The sequence below is a fragment of the Miniopterus natalensis genome, chromosome 7, assembly GCF_054644295.1.
Source record: "Miniopterus natalensis isolate mMinNat1 chromosome 7, mMinNat1.hap1, whole genome shotgun sequence".
In the NCBI taxonomy this organism is placed as follows: Eukaryota; Metazoa; Chordata; class Mammalia; order Chiroptera; family Miniopteridae; genus Miniopterus; species Miniopterus natalensis.
Genome location: NC_142087.1, coordinates 41,385,814 through 41,408,345, shown reverse-complemented (window position 1 = coordinate 41,408,345; position 22,532 = coordinate 41,385,814). Strand labels below are relative to the sequence as shown.

General features: G+C 37.3%; 1 long non-coding RNA gene across 3 annotated transcripts in view; it reads right to left on the bottom strand.

Annotated features, from left to right (window-relative positions):
* Window positions 1-885: 885 nt before the first annotated feature.
* Window positions 886-22,532, bottom strand: part of LOC107535898 (uncharacterized) — a 45,075-nt gene continuing 23,428 nt past the window's right edge. For 2 of the 3 annotated variants that reach the window (XR_015714774.1, XR_015714773.1), the window contains 2 exons: window positions 19,529-19,615; window positions 16,870-17,498 (listed from right to left, as the gene is read on the bottom strand). This is a non-coding gene — a long non-coding RNA (uncharacterized LOC107535898). Of the gene's footprint in view, window positions 1,201-16,869; window positions 17,499-19,528; window positions 20,419-22,532 lie in introns of those variants that run through there. The other variant, XR_001603085.2, reaches the window with a different exon arrangement.

Sequence of the window (22,532 nt, the reverse complement as noted above, 5' to 3'; positions counted from 1 at the left end):
CTATTGGTGGAAGAGCAATAAAATTATCATTGGACATAAAGAACAGCAATATAGTATAATGGCTTAATGTACAAACCTGGGCTTGAATACTAGCTTCCCCCTTTGCTTGCTACATACACTTATCTTAAGAAACTAAGTCTCAGTTTCTTCAGTTGTAAATTAGGGTAATAATAGAAAAAAAATATGTACCTCAAGCAATTATTATTAAAATTAAATGAGATATTCTCCTAGCACATGCCTGGAACATAGCAAATGCTGTTAAAATGCTTATTATCACTTAATATCATGTTTTAACTGTCAATAGATCAGAAAACAAAATAAGCATAATAAAATCTATTCCAACATTTTCTCAGAGGAATGTCATACTAATAAGTAAGAATAAGGTATAAATGGAGTCTGAACTGGGCCACTGGAGGAGAAGCCACATTTAGTAGCAAATTAGCTATTAGCAAATTATGAGATGATAAGACCTATCCAGTCATGTACAAAGGAGTACTCTCCTCATGTGAACAGATTTTCTTTTTCAGACTTTTTAGGCAGGTTTTCATTCTCACACACACACACACACACACATATGTATTCTACAAGAATGCACAAAATTTTATTACTGAAATTTTAGAAGTCTATAATAGTTTTCCTTAATGATATACACTTACGAAGTTGATAGAGTTGATAGAATAGCTTTGGCTATATCTTAAGAACACAAAAGATACTCTTTAAGTTAGATTTTTCAAGTATTTACCTTGAACTTGTTTTATTAGTTACCCTTAAATTTGGTTTTGTTTTCTACTATTTAGATTTTATCCCCTAATAATTTTCTTTATTTAAACACTTTTTAAAATTGGCAGGTATTATAAAATTTACATAGAAATGCAAAGAATCTAGAAGGGTGAAGCAATTTTGAAAAGAAACTTACTACAAAGCTCCATTCATCAAGGCAGTGTGGTAACTGGTATCAAAATAGATAAACAAATAAATGAAACTCAACAGACTATTTCTGAGGCAGAAATAAGCCCACACATAGATGATTATATTAGCAGGCTGCCATTACAAAATACCACATACTGGGTGGTTTAAACAGCAATTCTTTATTTTCACACAGTCCTGGGGGCTGGAAGTCCAAGGTTAAGGTGCACCAGAGCTGGCTTCTGTGAGGCCTCTCTTCCTGGCTGGTAGATGTCTGCCTTCCTTCTATGTCCTCTGATGAAGGGGTTTGGGGGGGAAAGAGGGAGAGAGAATGAATGATTTGGAGCTCAGGTATATCTTCCTCTTTTTATAAGGTCCAATCAGACTAAGGCCCCATCCTTATGACGACATTTAATCTCCTAATTAACTCCTTAAAAGCCCTATCTACAAATACAGTCACGTGTCGCATTGGGATTAGGGCTTCAACTATGAAACTGGGGGGTTGTATAATTTATAACAGTAAATAATTCATTTTTTTACAAAGTTGTAAAGGAAAGTCAATGGAGAAAAGATAGAGTCCTCAACAAATAGTTGAACAATTGGATATGCACACCCAAAGGGGAAAAAACAAACCTGAATCCAAAGATTATACCATATACAAAAATTAATTCAAAAGCTAATTACAGACCTAAATAGAAGGCCTAAAATTAAAGAAATTCCAAAGGTATTGTTTATAAAATGAAAAAACAAGCAATAGACTGTGAAAAAATTATTTTCAAATCACATATCTAGTAAAAGAAATATTCAGAATATATAAAGAACTTTCAAAACTCACTAAGAAAACAAACAAACCAATTTTTTAATAGTTAAGAGATTTGACAGATACATCACCGAAGATAATATGTTGTTGTCAGATAAGCATATGAGAAGATGGTCAATATCATTAGTCATTAGGGAAAGGCAAATTGAGACCATAATAGGAAAACTTTGCACCTATTAAAGTGGCTATTTTTTATTTTTCAATTACAGCTTGTATTCAACATTATTTTGTATTAGTTTCAGGTGTACCGAATAGTGATTAGACAATCATATATTTTACACAGTGATCCCCCTGATATGTCAAGTACCCACCTGGCATCATGCATAGTTAGTACAATAATACTGACTATATTCCTTTTTTTTTTTTTTTTTTTTCAGCTAATAATTTAATTTCATCATGGCCATGTCACTCTACATTCTTCTGCCCGGTTGCACAGTACTGCTTTTTTTTTTTTTGGTTGGTTGGTGTGTTTTTTTTTAATTTATCTTAATTGTTGAGAGTATTACAGGTGTCCCATTTTTTTCCCCCCAATTGACCCTCTCCACTTCGCTCCCACCCTCTCCCCAGGCCTTCACCCTGTTATTGACTGTGTCCATGGATTAGGCATATATGCATATAACTTCTTTGGTTAATCTCTTCCCACCCTCTATCCTCCTTCCCTCTTTCCACTGAAATATGATCATCTGTTACACGCATCAATGTCTCTGGATCTATTTAGTTCGTCAGATTCTTTTGTTCATTAGCTTCCTCTTAAAGAAGACCCTTCAACTTTTCCTGTAGTGCTGGTCTGGTGGTGATGAACTCCTTCAGCTTTTTCTTATCTGTGAAGCTCTTTATCTGACCTTTAATTCTAAATGGTAGCTTTGCTGGGTAGAGCAATCTTGGTTGTAGCTCCATGTTTTTCATCACTTTGAATATTTCTTGCCACTCCCTTCTGGCCTGCAAAGATTCTTTAGAGAAATCAGGTGACAGTCGTATGGGGGCTCCCTTGTAGGTAACTAATTGCCTTTCTCTTGCTGCTTTTAAGATTCTCTCTTTGTCTTTAACCTTTGGCATTTTAATTATGATGTGTCTTGGTGTGGGCCTCTTCGGGTTCCTCTTGTTTGGGATCCTCTGTGCTTCCTGGACTTGTAAGTCGATTTCTTTCCCCAGGTAGGGGAAGTTTTCTGTAATTATTTTTTCAAATAGGTTTTCAATTCCTTGGTCTTTTTCTTCCCTTTCTGACAACCCAATAATACAAATGTTGGGCCTCTTGAAGTTGTCCCAGAGGCTCCTTATACGATTTTCATATTTCTGGATTCTTTTTTCTTTTTGCTCTTCTGGTTGGGTGTTTTTTGTTTCCTCATGTTCCAAATTGCTGATTTGATTCTCAGCAGCCTCTACTCTACTGTTGATTCCCTGTAAATTATTCTTCATTTCAGTTCGTGTAGCCTTCATTTCAAATTGGTACTTTATTATGTTATCAATTTTCTCAGTTATTTCCCTAATAGTCTGCTTAAACATCCTTATAAACAAAATTCTGAACTCCGTATCTGTTAGCTTGCTTGGATGTATTTCATTTAGTTCCTCTTCTAGAGATTTCTTCTGTTCTTTCCTTTGTGACATGTTTCCTTGCCTCTGCATTTTGGCTGCTTCCAGGTGTTTGTTTCTATGTATTAGGTAGAGATGCTATGTCTCCTGGAATTTGTAGAGTGGCTTTGTGTAGTAGGTGTCCTGTAGGTTCCAGTGGCTCAGCCTCACAGTCACCTGAGCTGGGCCTTCTAGGTGCTCCCCTGTGTGGGCTGTGTGCACTGTCCTGCTATAGTTGAGCCTTGGTTGCTGTCGGGGTCCCTGGGAGGAACTGACCCCCAGGCCAATCAGCTGTGAGGACCAGCTGCAACTACAGCCAAAGAGCTGCTGTGCTGGAGACACCCCTATGGAGCAGGATTTACTTCAGTGGAGCTTTGGTGTTCACCAAGTGTGCCCCTTGAGTGTGTCACTCATGGATGTGGTAGGGTTGTAATCCAGCCTGGTCGAGTCTGACCACCAGGTGCACTGACTCTGAGGCCTCCCGGGAGATGCAAAGTCAGCCTCTGTCAGTGCCTTGCCCAGGGCCACCCAGCATGAGCTACACAGCAAACCGCAGTTGGCTGCTACTTGTGCTGGGCTTGGAAGTGTCCAGGAGAGGCCCAGCTATGAGACAATGCAGGCTGCCGCCAGTGCCAGGCCTGGGGCTGCTTATCAAGCTATATGGGGTCCGAGGCTACTTGTTTGAGAGATTTTAGGAGAGTCCTAAGCATGAGGCTCGAGAGGCCACTTGCACAGAAAAGCCCCTGGAAATGGCCTGGATGAGCTGCAGGTGGGGAGGGGCGGGGCCTCCGGGAATCACGGGGCGGGGCCAAAGGTGAGAGTCAGGTGCAGGCGATTCAAACATGGCGCCTGCCTGCCGGCTGTGCGGGGAGGACTCGCCACAGGAACCATGGCCTCTGCCGGCCCTTCTGCCTGGGAGGCAGCCGCCCCTCCGCCTCTCGCCCGGATCTCAGGCAGGTTAGTTCCTCCCCGAGTGTCCCGGGTCCTTTCAGGCCGCTGCCCGGCGCTGGGCTCAGAGGGAGCGTCCGAGTGAGTCCGTGCCGGGCCCTTTAGAGGAGCTGCTGGGGCTCCCGCAGCCTCCGCGACCCTCAGGGACAGTCCCCGCTGGTTCCACAGCCCGGAGTTGTGGGGGCGTCTCTTCCCAGCCCTGGAGCCCTGGGCCCGGGGCCTGCTGTGGGGCTGGGACGTTTCCTGGAGGGGTTTCACTCCTCCGGGAAACCCCCACCCCGAGATGTCCCTCCGGGGTTTCACTGGCGGCACCGGGTGTGGGCCCGCGGCCGCGTCTCTGTGATTCAGCCCCGATCCGTCCGAGTCTCCGCCCCTCCTCCCGGTCTCGGTGCTGCTTCAGCTCCCTGGTTGTGGGGCGTCTGTTCAGCCTGATTTCAGGAGGCTCTGAGTGATGGTGGTTCTGTCATTTTGATGTGGCTGCGGGAGGTGGCGGGGGCAGCTGTGACCTACGCCGCCGTCTGGTTTCTCGTTTCCTGACTCTATTCCTTATGCTTCACTTTACATCCCCATGACTATTTTGTAACTACCAATTTGTACTTAATACTTTCACCTTTTTCACCCAGCCCCCCCAACTCCTCTCCCCTATGGCATCAATCAGTCTGTTCTCTGCATCTATGAGTCTGTTTCTTTTATATTTGTTAGTTTCTTTTTTTCTTTAGTTTCCACATATATGTGAAATCATGTGGTATTTTTCTTTCTCTGTCTGACTAATTTAACTTAGTGTATCACCCTCTAGGTTCATCCATGCTGTTGCAAATGGTAAGCTTTTGTTCTCTTTCACGGCAAAGTAATATTCCACTATATCTATGTACCACCACTTTTTTATCCACTCAACCTATTGATGAGCACTTGGGTTGTTTTCATGTCTTGGCTATCATAAGTAATGAGTGTAGGGGTGCATATATCCTTTTAAAAAGTGTCTTGGGTTTCTTTGGATATATACCCAGAAGTGGAATTGCAGGGTCATAAGGTAGTTCCATTTTTAATTTTATGAGGAACCTCCATACTGTTTTCCATAGTGACTGCACCATAGAAAATCTAAAATTTAAAAACTGACTATATCAGCTCTTGGAAATGGAACATAACTCTGTTCTATTAGTGCCTACCCAGTATCTGGTACAGTGTCTGGCACCTAAAACATACATACATACATACATACATACATACATACATACATACATACAAAACAACTCCCCTTAAAGTGAACTGGTAAGTGAAAGTCACAACAAATAGAAAGTGTCATCAACATCAAATGTTACATGGATGTAAGGTAGAATAAAGAGAAGACCAAAAGCTCTAATTTGTCCATTTTTTCTTTTGTGGATCATGCTTTTGGTATCTTAAGAAACTATGTTTAATCCCATGTCACAAAAGTTTTCTCCTATGTTTTCACAGAAGAGCACATAATATAAGCTTGATGAATAAAAGTCAGGCCTGGACTCTCTTCTGGGATCGAGGCAGTCTATTTTCACTGAGATTGATAAATTGGTAAAATGAAAGCTTACATCTAATATTGGTGATCTTTACTACTGTGTGAAAAGTTCCTGCTTGAGAATGAAAATAATAAATAAAAAGCAGACCCAAGGGAGGGAGAGAGGGAAATTCCTGACCTGCCTGAAATCAACATTTAGTCCTGCACTTTTCAGTTGGCTTTACTTATAGAAATTTAAGTTTGTTTCTCTTATTAGTAACCAAATAGTTCTGAGGAATAAAGTGACTTTTACTGGAGTAACTTCAATATAAACAAAATGAAATTCCTAATACCTATCCATGAGATTGCTGTAAGGAAAGACAATAGTATATGTCAATTGCTTAGCACCATTTCTAACAAATATTAATCACTTAATAAATATAAGTTAAGGGGGCCAGTAACCTGACTGCAGTAGGTTGAAGAGAAAAAAGGAGATAAGAATAACATGGGTGTAGGCAAGTTTTCAAGTATTTTTGCTATCAAAAGAGATAAAGCAGGGAGATGAGGCTGACAGAAGGAGATTTCAAATAAGAAAGATTTAAATGGAACTCTCTTCTTGTGATATTCCAGTTTGGGGAAAAATATGGTTTATCATGTTCAGTCAATATCATACTAAATTTAATTTTGGTTGCTTTCCAAACATCTTCAGATTCTTAATTATTACTGCTCTGCGGCTTGTGATCTTACAAAATTTTATTACTTATTTTAAGAGAATATATGAGAAAAGTACAATAAAATGTTTATAAATTAGACCTTTGGATTGAAGACTTTAAAAAAACTTTCTTTAAAATTAGTGACATATTTTCTAGATGTTGCTGCTATTGATCCACTTTTCTCTAATACCTGTTAAGATAAAATTATATTTATATGTCATGTGCCCTGGCCAGGTAGCTCATTTGCTTAGAGTGTCATCCCAATACACCAAGGTTGCAGGTTCGATCCCCAGCCAAGGCACATACAAGAAGCAACACTGAATGCATAAATAAAGGGGACAACAAATTGGTTTCTCTCTCTCTCCCTCTTTCTCTCTCTCTCTTTCTCTCCCTTCCTCTCTCTCTCTCTCAAATCAATTTAAAAGAAAGACATCATGTATTATTCTTTGATACCCAAAGTGATCAAATTAGAGTTGTAGCGAGTTATCATTCTATTTTAATGAATCCAATAATCAAAATTAGGGTTTAGATTAATAAACATTAGATACAATGGTAAATATGTCTCTAAGTTATAAGGATGATATCATCTTGAATCTTGCTTCTTTTATATAAATGTTAATTATCAATGAAAGAGGCATTATTTGAATTTTAATATCAGACTTACGTATATACAAAATGAGACCATTTCAAAATGCTAACTCACTAATAGTGTAGCTTGTGACACTGTCTTAGAGACTCAAAAAATGTTGATTTCAACCAAACTGGTGTTATGTGCTTTTACAATTACCAAATAAGAAAATATCTTATCCTATCTATAATTTTTCAGTGAATGGTGTTGGGGAAAGTGAGGACTGTCAAAGTATGAACCAATTAAGCATATCTACAATAACTAAGTTTTCATTTTCATACCACCAAGAATTACAGCAACATAACTAAAAAAGATAACCATCTACTTTTGAGCACAGTAACAGATAATTTATTCTATTTTCTACAAACCTCTAACAAAATTCTCTGAATTATATTAAAGAAAACTAATACTTGTATCTCTCATTGCTTAAGAAATCCTTTAACATACATATCTCAGTTGATCTCACTCAACTCTGTAAAGTAAATAAGACCTTTCAAAAATGTAGAAAGCTAAAGTTCAGAAACATTTGTTGACGTATAAAGTGAAGAGTTATTGATAAATGAAACCAGAATTCAAACTCATCATTCAACTCAAAATTTCATTGTTTTCAGTACACCACATACACTTTTACATATACAAAATTTTTTTCTAGCAAGAAACCAAAATGAAGTTTCCTCATATAAATTATAAAATAATAAAAATGAGAACACCATAAATTCCTCAGATCAGATCAAGCTTCATATTGATCTTCTGCCTCTTGCAGTCAAAGCTGTGTTTTCACAAAACTTCTTTTAAATTTGATTCTCTATTTTTTAAAAAAGATAAGAAAAGAAAAATTCCAAGGGCATTAGTCTGACCCCATTGCCGCAGGCATCTTCCAGAGCATATAGACAGGACATGTCCCTCTTTGACCTCAAGTGTCTGGAAACATGGACTGTGACTGCTTACCTCCTGCTAAGCACCTGAAACCTACTGGGCTCTAACCTTTGCTGCAACCAGCAGGTTCCTCTGCTTGGATTACTCTTTTAATGAGCAGAACCAGATGGTGGCCAGTGAGTTTACGGGAGCTTCCTTTTCCATGAAATCTGACTTGAGTTTTTCATAAAAGAAAAACTACCTCTTCCTTTCTGTACCTTCCTATAAACACATATTCTTAATGCATTCAATCCTTTAAAAAATTCTAAAAATGTCCTTCATCCATAAAAACTTTTATATGAATATAAATTCTTATGTCATTACATGTGTGCATACTTTATTTCAACTGGATTATACAAATGTTAAGCTCCTGAGATTGAGACAGGGCCAGGTTTCTTCTTTCTCTACCCATGGTATATTCCTGGGTGTTGGGTAGACACTAAAGTTATTGGTTAATTTTACTAGTCACATTGTAGACTGAGTCAACAGAAGTGGCCCTCCACTCAAGGAAGTAAAATCTAAGACAGATAGCACTAGTTTAAAATATATATTTTAAAAATCACTAGAGAAGATGCTTTTAAAAACATTATTATTGTGTTCAAGTAAATGTTTGAATTTCTGTTGTGAGACTATAAAAAATTTACTTTATAGCCATGTATACCTAGGGAAAGAGTATTTGTACAAAGGTCTAAGATAAGCTACATATTAAAGATAAGCGTCTGAGAGAAAGAGAAAATGAGAAGGAAGCAAAGTTAATGAAGGACGTTCCAGCCTCTTGAATGAGTTGTAGGGAAAAGCTTAGGGACCCAAGCAGGATTGAAGCTTGTTCATAATTAATATGCTCTAGGCTGAACTTTACAAAACTGATGGTCAAAATCATCAGATATTGGAAATTTCAAATCCTTTCTCCTAGTAAATATAGTCTTATATTCATCAATTATTCAACAAGCATGATTGAGCATCTACCAATGGACAGAGAATATTGATAGAGGAATTCAATAGCTGAACTGATAAGGCCATATAAAAAGGTTGTACCAGCATTAAAGAGAGTTGAGCAGTAAGTTCTTATAAAGACAGTATATCTAAAGTAAATATTGAAAAATTATTTACTGTCTTCCCCCATCAATCCACTTGTAAATTATATACTTCTCTAAAACTAAAAATATATATATATATATATTGCCCAGAGTTGATATATTTCTTACATAAAAATTAGACATATAGTAATATGTGGCAATAAATGGTGTTTAGTTTCAAAAAAAAATAGCGATTATTAGGCAGTCCTTTGGAAAACATCAAGTTCTCAATTAAATCTCACTAGGGATCACTCAAAATAATACTCTATGTTTGTTTAATATTATCACAAAATAACATTCAATACTTATTGAAGACCATTATTAACCATTTATGTATTTTACCAGTTATTCTAGGTAGGATGTTGGCTATTACGTAATTATACTGATTTTTTTCCTTTTGTAAGAACTAAAGTGATTAATTGTTGTATTCAACAATTAAAACAACGTATTATTTCTTTTACTGAAATGGACTGCCCGTGTTTTAATCTTTCTATACACTGTAATGAACTGCAGTTAAATACTAACAAGTTGTTGAGTTTAATAGGTGCTGAAAACAATGGAAAACTAAGGAATAGCTATGAAGGTATAAATGTAATGCTGCCTCTGTGTGGCTGATCTTTCACTTTTTATTGAAGGTAGTCAGAATCAGTTTTGCCTGACAACTCCTGTTCCTCCTCCTTGCCAAATGTACAGAAATATCATTTCCTGGCAACTAGAGAATGCAAATTTCTGACTCTGATTAAATTGTCTAGCATGTACTAGGCATCCAAGGACTTTTTTAATGCTTCAAACGTATTTCTCCCCTAGAATGTAAAGAAGGAGAAATTGCTGTAGTTCAGTTTGACAACTGCACAGAGACATCACTTAAGTACAAAACATGGGGTGCAGCTTCCCAAGCACATTCAAATTCTCTGACGCAAACTCTAATCAGAGCCAGGTGAACACCAGCCATGATAAGTGCATAGGAAAGGAGAAACTCGGGAGGCATTAGCAATGTGTTGCTGTGTTTAGTTTTCTAATGAGAGAAAAATCCAGATAATAATCTTTATTATGGGTATTTATAAACTCATTTGGAACTATATGCATAATATGTCTGGTAAAGATCTTAGTTACTTTACTCCCTTGACAGTCTGAGATATGTCTGCCGCCTGTGCTGAGTTCACAGTGCCACAAAGGGAGTTATTTCATAGAATAAAATATAAAAGGGAAAGAGCTAAAATCTGGCTTTCACTGGTCCTTTAGAGGAAATCATTTACCACTGACTAGAATCTCAAAATGATTGAGAAAGCTTTTTCACATCACGGTGAAAAATACCGCACTCCTAGAAGATAGCGGATGCCATGGATGTTGTTTCAGAATTTAATCAAAGATAAAAAACGAAAGGTATGTGATGGTGATCATAAACAAGTTTCCCCAGCCATCATCATTATATGTCCATTCCTCCGAAAATATTTTGGGAAAATGACAATGAAACTTACCCTCAGGCTGAGCACCAGATTGAAGCGGAATATCATCCCAATGACACCAGGAGAAAGGTGCAGCCACTGTCCACTGCCACTCTGCTGCTTTAAGTCCTGGTGCCACTGACTGAGTCTATCGCCCCTTCTACCTGAACTTACCAGCTCAGCACTCTCAGCCCAGGGAGCAGGTTAGAGACATCTTAGGCCGCTGCGATCTGGGGCTGTTTCCTACCAGAGCATGCCCGAGCCAACCTGAGCTGATACACATTCTCTCTAACTGAAGTGTGCCTGTGTTCTTTTATTACCAGCAAACCTACTCTGAGGGGCCTACATGTAGTAGAGTGAACAGCTACCAGTTTGTCACATCTTCCAAATAAACCCTGGTGATCAATGGAGCAGTAAATGTTACCGTTCAATCACCCTCCTTCCAACACCAGCATTACTATCCCCAACTCAGACAGTGAAAGGTTAACAGACTTCTTAACTATTCCCCCCAAAAAAGCTCAGTGAAGGGTTTCGGATTTCGATACAGCTTTCCTAATTTCTCAGAGAGCAGCCGACGTCCTAGCCAGCTGCTCGCATGTCTTTGTAATGATACAGGATTCAAAATAGGATTCACGCCCTTCGACACTCCTCCTCCCCAAGCTCCAAACTTCTTTTGAATCAGTGGAAGGTTTTTTGGAAAGTTTTTATCTTTTATTTTTTTTTCCAATCTTAATTAAAAGGACACTCCCAACAAAGTGGGAATCCATTTTCTGGGTTTTGTGAGGTCTGCTTTGGACTACATGTGACAAATATTATTAATCATTGTCATACATGCTTCTCTCAATTTTAGTACAGAATTGAGTGTAATCCGAAGTCCTAAACATGGAGTCAGAGACTGCAAAACATAAAAGAATTCAACAACAATGAATTATTTCCTCATTTGTGCTCATATAGAGAAATCTGTTCAATATGGAACTGGCATTTCTTTGTGGATTTTTGCCATTGTGTGATGTTAAGAGTATTGTACATTAATAGTAAGAAATTCTGTTTTCAATTTACTTCATAATTAAAACTCTTTTTATTTTTTTTAAACCTACTTAAACCTAGCAAGTGAAAGACTTTATGTCCTGAAGCTGTATAAAACCCATCTCGTTGAAGGTCACATTTCAACTTTGAACCTCCAATTGTTGAATGTTTCTTTCACTCTGTAATACTGTGACCAGATAGAAGAATCTCGACATTATCATTTGAATGACGATCATTATTCAACTTGGCAAACTACGTAAATTTTAGTGGAACAGCAACCAAGGTCAACAGCTTCTTTGCATAATTCAAGAATAAAAATTAAACCCTAACATTTCAGCATTTTAGGAAAAAAGAAAATTCAAAAGACTTCCTGTAATATGTTTTTAAGTTTAGAAAACTGTACACTTATAAACTGTAAAAATGCAGTAATTTTTAATTATCCAGTTCTTTCTTAAAGAAAATTCTCACATTTCTTTGAGAATATTTTACTATATTAAAGCATTATTTCTTGTTTTTTCATAAAATCTAGGAAAATCTTCATCATTCCAGTTGAAAAGTTCTTCATTCCACTACCATTCAATTTTTTTAAATGTGGAATCTAAAGAACAGTATAAATAAACAAATAAAATGAAAACAGACTCATGATACAGACAAGAGACTGATGGTTGCCAAAGGTAACTGGGGGGTTGGTAGATTGGATGAAAAAAGTAAAGGGATTGGTAGTTACAAAACAGTTGTGGGGATGTAAAGTACAACACAGGAAATATAGTCAATAATATTTTAATAACTATGTATAGTGTCAGTTGGGTACTGGAAATATCAGGGAGAACACTTTGTAAAGTATATGATTGTCTAACCACCATGCTATACACCTGAAACTAATACACAATAATATTGAATGTAAACTGTAATTGAAACAATATTTTTTTAAAAAGAAATGGTGACTTACAAAATTGTTTGCTTTTATTTATATAAATCAACAATTATCCCAAGTAAGTTCTTGCTCTTCTAAAGGTGATACAAACGGTCTCTCCATATCTGAGGGTTACACTTTCATGGATTCAACCAACCATGGATTAAAATTATCTAAAAGGAGTTACAGTGCTGCTGACATGTACTATATAGGTTAGGCCTAAAATGGTTGCTTCTGTACTAAACATATGTAGACTTTTTTCCCTTGTCATTATTCCCTAAACAATACAGTATAACAACTATTTATATTATATTTACATTATATTTGGTATTATAAATAATCTAGAGATGATTTTAAGTATATGGGAAGATGTGCATAGGTTATATGCAAATACTACACCATCTTGTATAAGAAACTTGAGCATCCATGGATCTTGGTATCCAGGCAGGGTCCTGGAACCAATCTCCCACAGATACTGAGGGACGACTGAGGAAAACAATATGTGAATTCAATTTCACATATTGTTTTTCTTCTCTGATGTTAATATTTATACCTATCTCATTTTACATCACATTATATCTTTTCCCTACAGTTTAACAATCTCAGGTTCCTTTTTAGCATTCCTTAACCAAGAACAATAATAACATTTGAAATGAAATGAACCTCTTTAATTAATGTTATTTGTGATAATGAGTTAACACTCAGTCTGAATTTCACAAATGGTCCTGTATTCCACATATCTTGCACTTTGCAATGAAGACTCAAGATCAGCATATGTTTTCCTGTACTGAATTAAACTAGAATTGGGAAAGTCACTAGAACCCTGATTATTGGACATTAACCATAACAAAATAGTCTCCATATAATTAGGACTTCCTTATTCAGTCTTTCCGTATTTCCACTTGCTTGTCTGTTTATAGTCCTGCCTCATGATTAATTACAACAGCCCAATCAGAGTGGCAGTTTGCATTAGGTCATATAGACCTGGAGAAGTCTGTAGAAAACAGAATACTATCCACACCCACAGTGGCTCTCAGATGATATCAAATATTGCCAAGTAGTATTGCTCCATTCATGACACAACGTACAAAATATCAGTAAAAGACGTTAATATATAGCAAAAATCTAAATCTAAGGTTTACTCATGTGCATGTACATGTATGTAAATGAGGTATGCGTTTGATGTGTGTGTGTGTGCACTTGGTGTCATATGTGTGTGTCTGTGTGAGCTGTGAGTGGTATCTGTGTATGCACATGGTGTCTGTGTGCATATGTGTGTGGTGTCTGTGTGTGTATGGTATGCGTGTGCATGGTGTGTGTGTGTGTGATGTGTGTGTGTGTGGTGCCTGTGTGTATGATGTGTGCATGGTGCTGTGTGTGTGATGTGTGTGTGTGCATGGTGCTTGTGGGGGCGGGGCTGGTGTCTGTGTGCATGTGTGATGTGGGGGGTACAGGAGAGACCCTCAAGAGGACTAAGAAACAGAAATAAGAAAGGAAAGGAAAGAAGATGGATGGTAGAAAGCCAAAGATCATTTTCCTTCTTTCAGAGCTGATCTCTCCCGTGGGATCAGGGAGCTTTTGGGGCTATCGGTAAAGAAAATTAGGCAATTCACAACCAGCCCATGTCGCCTAAGCAAGTGTTCCGATAATAAAGCAAGCTCTGGAAGCCCAATCCGGAGCAGCCTTCGCATCTCCACTAAGGCTGCATGGTCACAAATTCTGTTTAGCGCTTTGATTTTTTAAATTTAATTTTATGGTGATGTGTATATGAGAAGATATAGATGACAGAAGGAATGGGTCCTTAAAAGCCAGAAACCCTACTGAGTATAAACAAAAAGGAATTCTGTCAGCACCCATTGTGGTTCTCTGACGGGAAAAGCAAAATCAACAAAATACATTTCAGGAGACGAGAAGGTTTGCTACTGAACTGCCTTGATCAACTTTTAAATTAATATTTTATGCGACAGGGAGTGTCCTCTCCCCACCACCCCCATCTAAGGATTTATTAAGAGCTCTCCCTCAAGAGACCAGCTGAAAGTGAAGCCTGAAGGTACAGGAATTTTTCCTAGCCATTATCTATCAAAGTTTTTCTTACAGCAGTGGCTATAAACTGGCAGATGTGGAGCAAAATAAATTTAATTCAGATTTTCCCCCCTAACCTATATATCCCTCTAGGGAAAATAGCCTGTGTGCCAGTAAATCCAAGCTGGAAAATGTCTTAATGTTTCACCAGCCTCCAATTAACAAATCCAAACAGAGAAAATAATAATAATAATTTCACCAACACTTAGCCCTGCACTGTCCCAAGGACCAGTCCTGAGGGACCTTCAGAGGGGACAGTGACAATTAGTTTCCACCTCTGGGCTGATGTGTGCCAGGGCAGATCAAGTATCTTTGAAGGGTCCATCCTAAAGGATCACACTCCTGCACTCCATTCACATCCTGAGCCAAGCCTCGGGGTAGGTTTTGCCACTTTTTTTTTTAAGCTTTATTTTGATTGTTGACACTATTACCAATGTCCCCATTTCCCTCCCTTTGCACACCTCCACCCAGCCGCGTCTGGCCATCACTACACTGTTGTCTGGATCTACGCATATAAGCTAATCACACCACCTTCTTTCATCCAGCCTCTGCCTCCCCTTTCTGCTCTGACAGCTGTCAGTCTGCTGCATGTATCCATGCCTCTGGTTCTGTTTTGTTCATCAGTTTATTTTGTTCATTAGATTTCACATATAAGTGAGTTCATGTGGCATTTGTCTTTCTCTGACTGGCTTATTTCCCTTAGCATAATCATCTCCAGGTTTCAACTCTATAGGCCTGAAACTTCTTTCCCAAAATCCCTGACTGCCTGAACCAAAGATTATGTAGGTCTTCTTGGTATTTCCTTATGGAGACAAACTATAAAGAGTAAACACAAAGGGAAAAAGTTGTAGAATTCAAAAACTCATTTTGTTTCTTCAACCTTCAAAGTATGACTAACAAGAATGACACTGATTTGGGGAAATAACGACAAAAAACATTTTATTGGACATAAAATTTACTGATAGGTTTCTGGAACTTACTTGTCTTACATGACAAAAACTTTATATCTGTTGAACAGCAAGTCCCCATTTCCTCCTCCCCCCAGACACTGGCAATCACAGTTCTATTCTTTGCTTCTATAAGTCTGACAATTTTAGATATTTTTATATAAGTGGAATCATGCAGTATCTGTCCTTTGGTGACTGGCTTATTTCACTTAGGATAATGTCCTCCGGGTTCATCAATGTTATCACTTATGGCAAGATTTCCTTATTTTTTTAAGCTGAATAATTCTCCATTTATATACCACACTTTATCCACTGGGGGACATTTAAGGTTTTCCCATATCTTGGCTATTGTGAATAGTGCTGCTATGAACATGGGATTGCATGTATCTCTTCAAGGTAACTGATCTCAGTTTTTTTGGATATTTACCTGGAAGTGAGATTGATGGATCATATGATAGTTCTTTTTTTAATTTTTTGAGGAACCTCCACACTGTTTTCCACAGTGACCACACCAATTTACATTTCCACCAGCACTGCACAAGTGTTTCAATTTCTTCACAGCCTTGCCAACATTTATTATCTTTTCCTTTTTTGAAAATAACCATCCTAACCAGTGTGAGAAGATATCTCATTGTGGTTTTGAATGGCATTTTCTGGATGATTAGTGATGCTGAGCATCTTTTCATGTGCCCATTGGCCATTTGTATGTCTTCTTTGAAGAAATGTCTATTTGAGCCCTTTGCCCATTTATACACTTGTATATATGTATATGCCTGTTGTTTTACCCAGTTTTTTATTTGCTTTTTATTTTAGGGTTTCAATTTTTCCTACATGAAAGGTTTTCTGTTTTAGATAAAACCCATTAAATTTTCTGTGCAATTTCTTCAATCAATTTAAGCTAAGTATTTTATATATATAGGTATCAGCTATTTCTGTATGTATTCTTCTAACTTTTTATAGCTTCATAGTTTTAATTTAACTCTTCAGGACATTTACATTTCTTCTGAAATTATAAAAATCTAAACCAAATTTATAAAGTTTTCTAGCCAGTTTTCTTTAATTAGTTATTAAAAACTTATCAATTCTATATTTATTCATGATGCCTACTTAATCACCTATTCAATTTGGATATGAGTCTGTTTCTGGTATAACCTCTCCCATTGACTTTGTCTGTTTTTGTACCAGAAGTACACTTTTAGTTACTATTATTTAATAATATATCCTATTATATGGCAATTTTGGTAATTATACAAAATTCTTCTTTTTAAAACTTCTTTGCTTATCTTGCCAGTTTATTCTTTCATATAAACTTCAGAAAAAAATGTGTCCTGCTCATAAGGAACTGTATAAAATCAATATATGAAATTAGGAAAAATTAATATCATTATAATGTTCATTCTTTCTTTAGATATCAATTCTTCCCAAATTTATGTAGAGATTTAATTAAATTTCAATCAAATACAACTGAGACTTCATATATCTTCTTCTATGCTTCTCACACATTTTTTGCTAAAGTTACTTATTTTTTATTATAAAAAATCACATTATTGATATACTTTTATAACCACCTTTTGTTATAAGGGAGAAATCTTCTTTATGTATTTATTGATATCCAGTCTTTCTTAAGTGTTAATGAATTATAATCATTATTTAATTTGTACCGTTGGGCTTTATAACTGCATAAGCAGTTTGTATGTAAAAAACGATAATAGTTATATCATTTCCAGATTTACAGTGGCATTATTTTTTAGTCACTTTTTTAATTGTGGTTTTTACCACTGCATTGATAGGGGAAACTTGTGATTACATGAGTTGGATAAGGGATTTCCTAATATTGCTACCAAAAAAAAAAAAAAAAAGATTTTGATAAAAAACCTGCCAGTTTCAACAGATAGTATGAGTTTCAAAACTAGAGCTAACTATTTAATTAGGAGAAAGAGTTTCAGAAATCTCACCTTTTGGGGAGTGGGGAGGGGTGTCCAGGGTGGTTTGACAAAGTGGTCAAAATAGACGATTACTTGAGGAGCACCTGCAAATAACTATTGTTGAAAAATAATCATTGTTCATAAAATAATCAAGACATATAAAACTTTATCATTAGAGTAACCAAAAGCTACCTCTTCTCATACCCTCTTTGAAAATGTAAATATTCCCAGGAGAAGTAACACATATAATTAAAGTCTGTGTGTGATTTATAAGAGCTGCTCATGAGAAAAATTGAACAAGTGAGAAGCATTAGATTCCTGAAGAAGAGGGAGTTTAAAGAGCATGAATGACACCAAAACCAGTCACACTTCAGTTAAGAGACAATTTTCCCATGGGCTGGCATTTCACTCCTTTTTTTCCTAAGCCATAACTTCCCTCTCCTCTTTTTTAACATCACCATCATTCTTCCCACAAAATATCTAAGCTCTAGTTTCATGTCTTCTAGGAACAGAAGGTACAGCTTCAAGATGCCGCCTAATACCAAGGCCTCAATTTCCTATAAGTTAAATATTAGGACAAAATGATCACTTTGAACCTTTAAAATTTATAAGTGTTGAGGTTTTAAATATGTCTTTAAGGAGTAAAGGTGAAATGTTCTACAAACTGTATTGATTTTACTGAAAGGCATCATAAAATTTTAATACTTTCTTTTTAGGACAAAGAAAAATAAGTGTTTCACTGCATAATCCAAAGCAAAAATGAAATGTCCTGAAACCTGACTTTTAAATATGACATATTGATTTGTTATTTTTAGACCATAAGATTTGAGAAACTAAATAAAATATACCTCACTTTGTTTTAAATATATATATATATATATATTTTAGTCTGGTTATCATGTGGCAGATTGAACACACACATTTATCTCTTCTCCCTTGCAAATCCCTATTAACAAAACTGTAAAGGGTATTTTTTATTTTTTTTAAGAAAGCATAAACACAAGCACAAGGAGACCTAAAAAAAATAAAACAATGGTAGGGGTTAGGGGACAGAGGAATGAGTAAGCAAAACACAAAGGACTTTCAGGGCTGTAAAACTACCTTGTGTAATACTATAATTGTGGATACCTGTCATTACATATTTGTCGAAACTATAGAATGTACATCACCTAGAATGAACGTTAATATAAACTATGTATGTTGTGTGATAATAAATCAATGTAGGTTCATCAATTGTAACCAATATAAGCATTCCAGTGAAGGATGTTTATAATGGGGAGGCTGTGCATATGTGGAGCATGGGGTATATGGAAAACCTCTGTACTTTCTACCCAGCTACAACCTGCCCAGGCCTGGGCAGAATCCGGGAGACGCTGAGTTGTGTGGCTCTGGAGCAGGGGCTGCACACACACACCCCTTCCCACAAGCCTGACTGGCCACTTCCCCTCATGGGAGATCCATTAGCCCCATCTTCCTGACTCCTGGCAGCCTCATCCTGCTGAGATCAGGTTCCTGGCAGAATCTAGGAGAGACTGAGTTATGTGGCTCTAGAACAGGGGACATTTTTCCCTCCCACACCCAACCAGTGCACAGTCCTCTCTTCACATGGCCAAATCATGGTCTGTTTGGGCCTGATAAACTCTGATGGCTTCAGCCTGACACTCCCTGAGAGCCTGCCCAACAACAAAGATATTTGAGCACCAAGCCAGTTAGAACTAGACTGGTGACACCCCAGAACATTTGCTGAGTCGCCTCAGACGCAGCACTGGCACCAAGACAGAATAGGTATCAATCTGGTGAACACTGCTCCACCCTGTTGGTGACTCACTGAGAACCTATCTCATGCAACTTGAGTACCACCAGAGCTCTTTCAGTGACTGAGCCTACAGGCAGCTGGTAGTTGGAGGTAGGCAGAGGCAGAATCAGGGTGCCTTGGGCCTTATCAACTTGCCCCCAAGCTCAGTGCTGGTGGAAGCCAGCCTTGGCTAGCAATTTGGTCCTTCCTATGCAAACTTAAGCCCAGCAGAGACAGCCAAAAACTGTGGGTTGCTTTGTAGCTCCAAACAGGCTACCCAGTGCCAGTCACAGGGACTGACACTGACCTGCACAAGAGTCCCTCCCAAGAGGCCCCAGAACCAACTCACCCAGTGGCCAGCTTCAGACATCAGAGCAGGATCCAATTAGCTTCACAAGTGGCATATCCAAAGGGAGATCTCGACAGGTTCCAGACCCTGCTGAGGGGAATTTCATTTTATTTGGTCAGCACCAGCACAGCAGCTCATACACTCTGGCCAGGGTCAATCTTCACAGCCAGGCAGCCTGAGATCATAGTAATCAAAACAGTACGGTACTGGCGTAAAAACAGACGTACAGATCAATGGAACAGAATAGAGAGCCCAGAAATAAACCCTCTCCTATATGCTCAATTTATGTTTGACAAAGGAGGCAAGAACATACAATGGGATAAAGACAGTCTATTCAATAGAGTTGGGAAAATTGGACAGATCTATTCTTATACCATATTCAAGAATAAAGTTAAAATGGATTTTTTTCAAAAAGAGTGTAGGTGCTGAGGCCCGACATCAATTATGCAACCTAGATCTGTGAGGTGCATTGGCATGGTTGCCATAGTCTTAAAGGGGGTATTGGGGAAAGAGAAGTAGACACAAAAGTTCTTCATTTTATAAAGACCACCCAGGCTGCAACATGGAAAATGAATTGAAGAGGGACAGCAGTAGCAGCAAGTAGGCCAAAGATAAAAGCAGGTCACAGATTTAGTGTGTGCATGAAAATAAGTATTTTAAATAATTAAATGAGTATTTTAAATACTACATAGTATTTTTTATTACCCCTGATTAAAACTCATTCAGTCAGGACTTTCATGTTCTCTTAAAACACAATATCTTTGAAAGGCATTTAACTCCTAAACCCATAAGAGATTCTCTTGTTAGTTTTATAATAATATTTATTACCCAGTGGGTGTTTAACCACACAGGTTCAATGACTAGAAATGGGTAATAATAGTAATCAAAAGAAACATCTAATCTACCCCAGAAAGGCCAGACTGGCCTCTAGTGTATTCCAGTCTTCTATTTTTTTTTTTTTTTTTTTTTAGATTGGGAGTTGTGCTGTTTTATAGGGCTGTGTTTGCTTATTGGTTGCCATTTCAGAACTTAAAGAAGAACTTGCTGGTAAAGTTCTTAAAGATATATGATGTCATGAGATTGAGCTTGTTTGACAATCCATTAATTTTGTTCATCAGCTGTGACATATCATATCTATAATAACCATAGCTCTGTGTTTTGTAACACGAAGCAGCAGGACGATATACATTTCTTTTTTGCTTATTTTCTGAGAATCACTTATTTTATGGAAAAAAGGGGAGATATTTCATTATTTTGGAACTTTTCTTTGACAGCTGTAAAAAACAAACTTCAGTATCTTGTCCTGTAATCTTTCCTATAATGTCATATTTCCACTTAAGTTGCAATTTCAAACACAGACTCGATTTACAGTTATTTGCTCTATTCTAAAGAACTCTAAATACCCAAGATGTCCTGAGTTCTTTTCACAAGACACATAAATGACACAGACACAATAAATTTACTTTACTGACAAAAAAGCTACTCCGTTCACTATATTTTCCGTGACCTCTATTTGTTTCAGTTCTATACATAATTTTTATTGACAGAAACATTTAATTACAGTATCATCAAGAATAAAGCAGATTCTACTACTTAATACCAAGGTAGACCTGCTAGTTTATTTGATACTGTTCATTACATCCTTTCTCACACCAGATTCAGACTTAAATTCTGTAATTATAGTTAGCCTACTGACCCCAATAGTCTCTCCAATGTATGCCTCACTGATTTTTATTAACCTCCAAAAAAATCCAACCACTGTTTCTTCACTTGAGATCACTGATGATGTTAGGATCCTTTATACTTTCAGTACTCCAGTAAAGAAAACTCGCTATTCCTTCCTAATTAACTTGCGACTACCTTTTGTCACCCAAGTGTCCCATGCCTCACCTATTCAATTTAAAACAAAGAAGTACTCACCCTGGCCAGTGTAGCTCTTTGGTTAGAGCATCACCTGCACAATGAAGGGTCTAGGGTTCGATTCCCAGCCAAAGGCATGTACCTGGGCTTCAGGTTCATCCCTGGCCCCAGATGGGGCAAGTGCAGGAGGCAACCAATCAATGTGTCTCTTTCACATCAATGTTTCTCTCTCCTCCCGCTCTCCCTTCCTTTTGCTCTCTCTAAAAATCAATGGAAAAAATATCTTCAGGTGAAGATTAACAACAAAAACAAAACAAGGAAGCACTCAATCTTTACTCATGGATGAAAATATCAAAAGGTATCTTTTTAAAAAAAATTTGTTCAAAATATTACAGATGCCCCTTTTTCTCCCTATTGACCCATTCCACCCCCGCCTACCCCCTTCCCAGTCCCTCTCCACACCATTGTCCGTGTCCTTGGGTTATGCATATATGTATATAAATTCTTTGGTTAATCTCTCCCCACCCACCCACCCAATTCTTAATGGGGGTTCTAAAATATTTCCTTGAATTAACAGTTCTTGACATGATTTTAGTTATTTTTACCCTTTTTAACATGGCACTAAAAGCTCCCTATGGCAAGGGGGAGTACGTTAAAAGTCTGTAGTTAATGCCTTCCCTGTTCCAAGATGCCTTCCTTAAAAGGTCCATTCCTTTTAGCACTTTCAAGACAGGTAACTATGTTCACCAGTGTTACTGCCTTTTTCTCCTTTGTAAACACTTGAGAAACATGTGAAATGGCATTTTATCATTTCTTCTCCCTCTTGCTTCCTTTTAAGTACTGTGATAGAAAAATTTTTCCCCCAGGAATACATTTGGATGTATTCATCCATTAAAACTGTATCTTTGCATACTGTGAAATATTTTTAAGCAACAACAAGGGGTTGTTTTAGTTTAGTATTTTGTTTATTTGTTTGTTTCTGGCCTCTTTTCAGCTTCTTTCCACATTTACTCATTTTCATAAAGTTGATATGTATTTTTTCTTGAGTATATTGGGGTGACATTGGTTAATAAAATTATATAGGTTTCAGGGATACAATTATATAATACATCATGTGCATATTGTTTTGTGTGTTCACCACTCC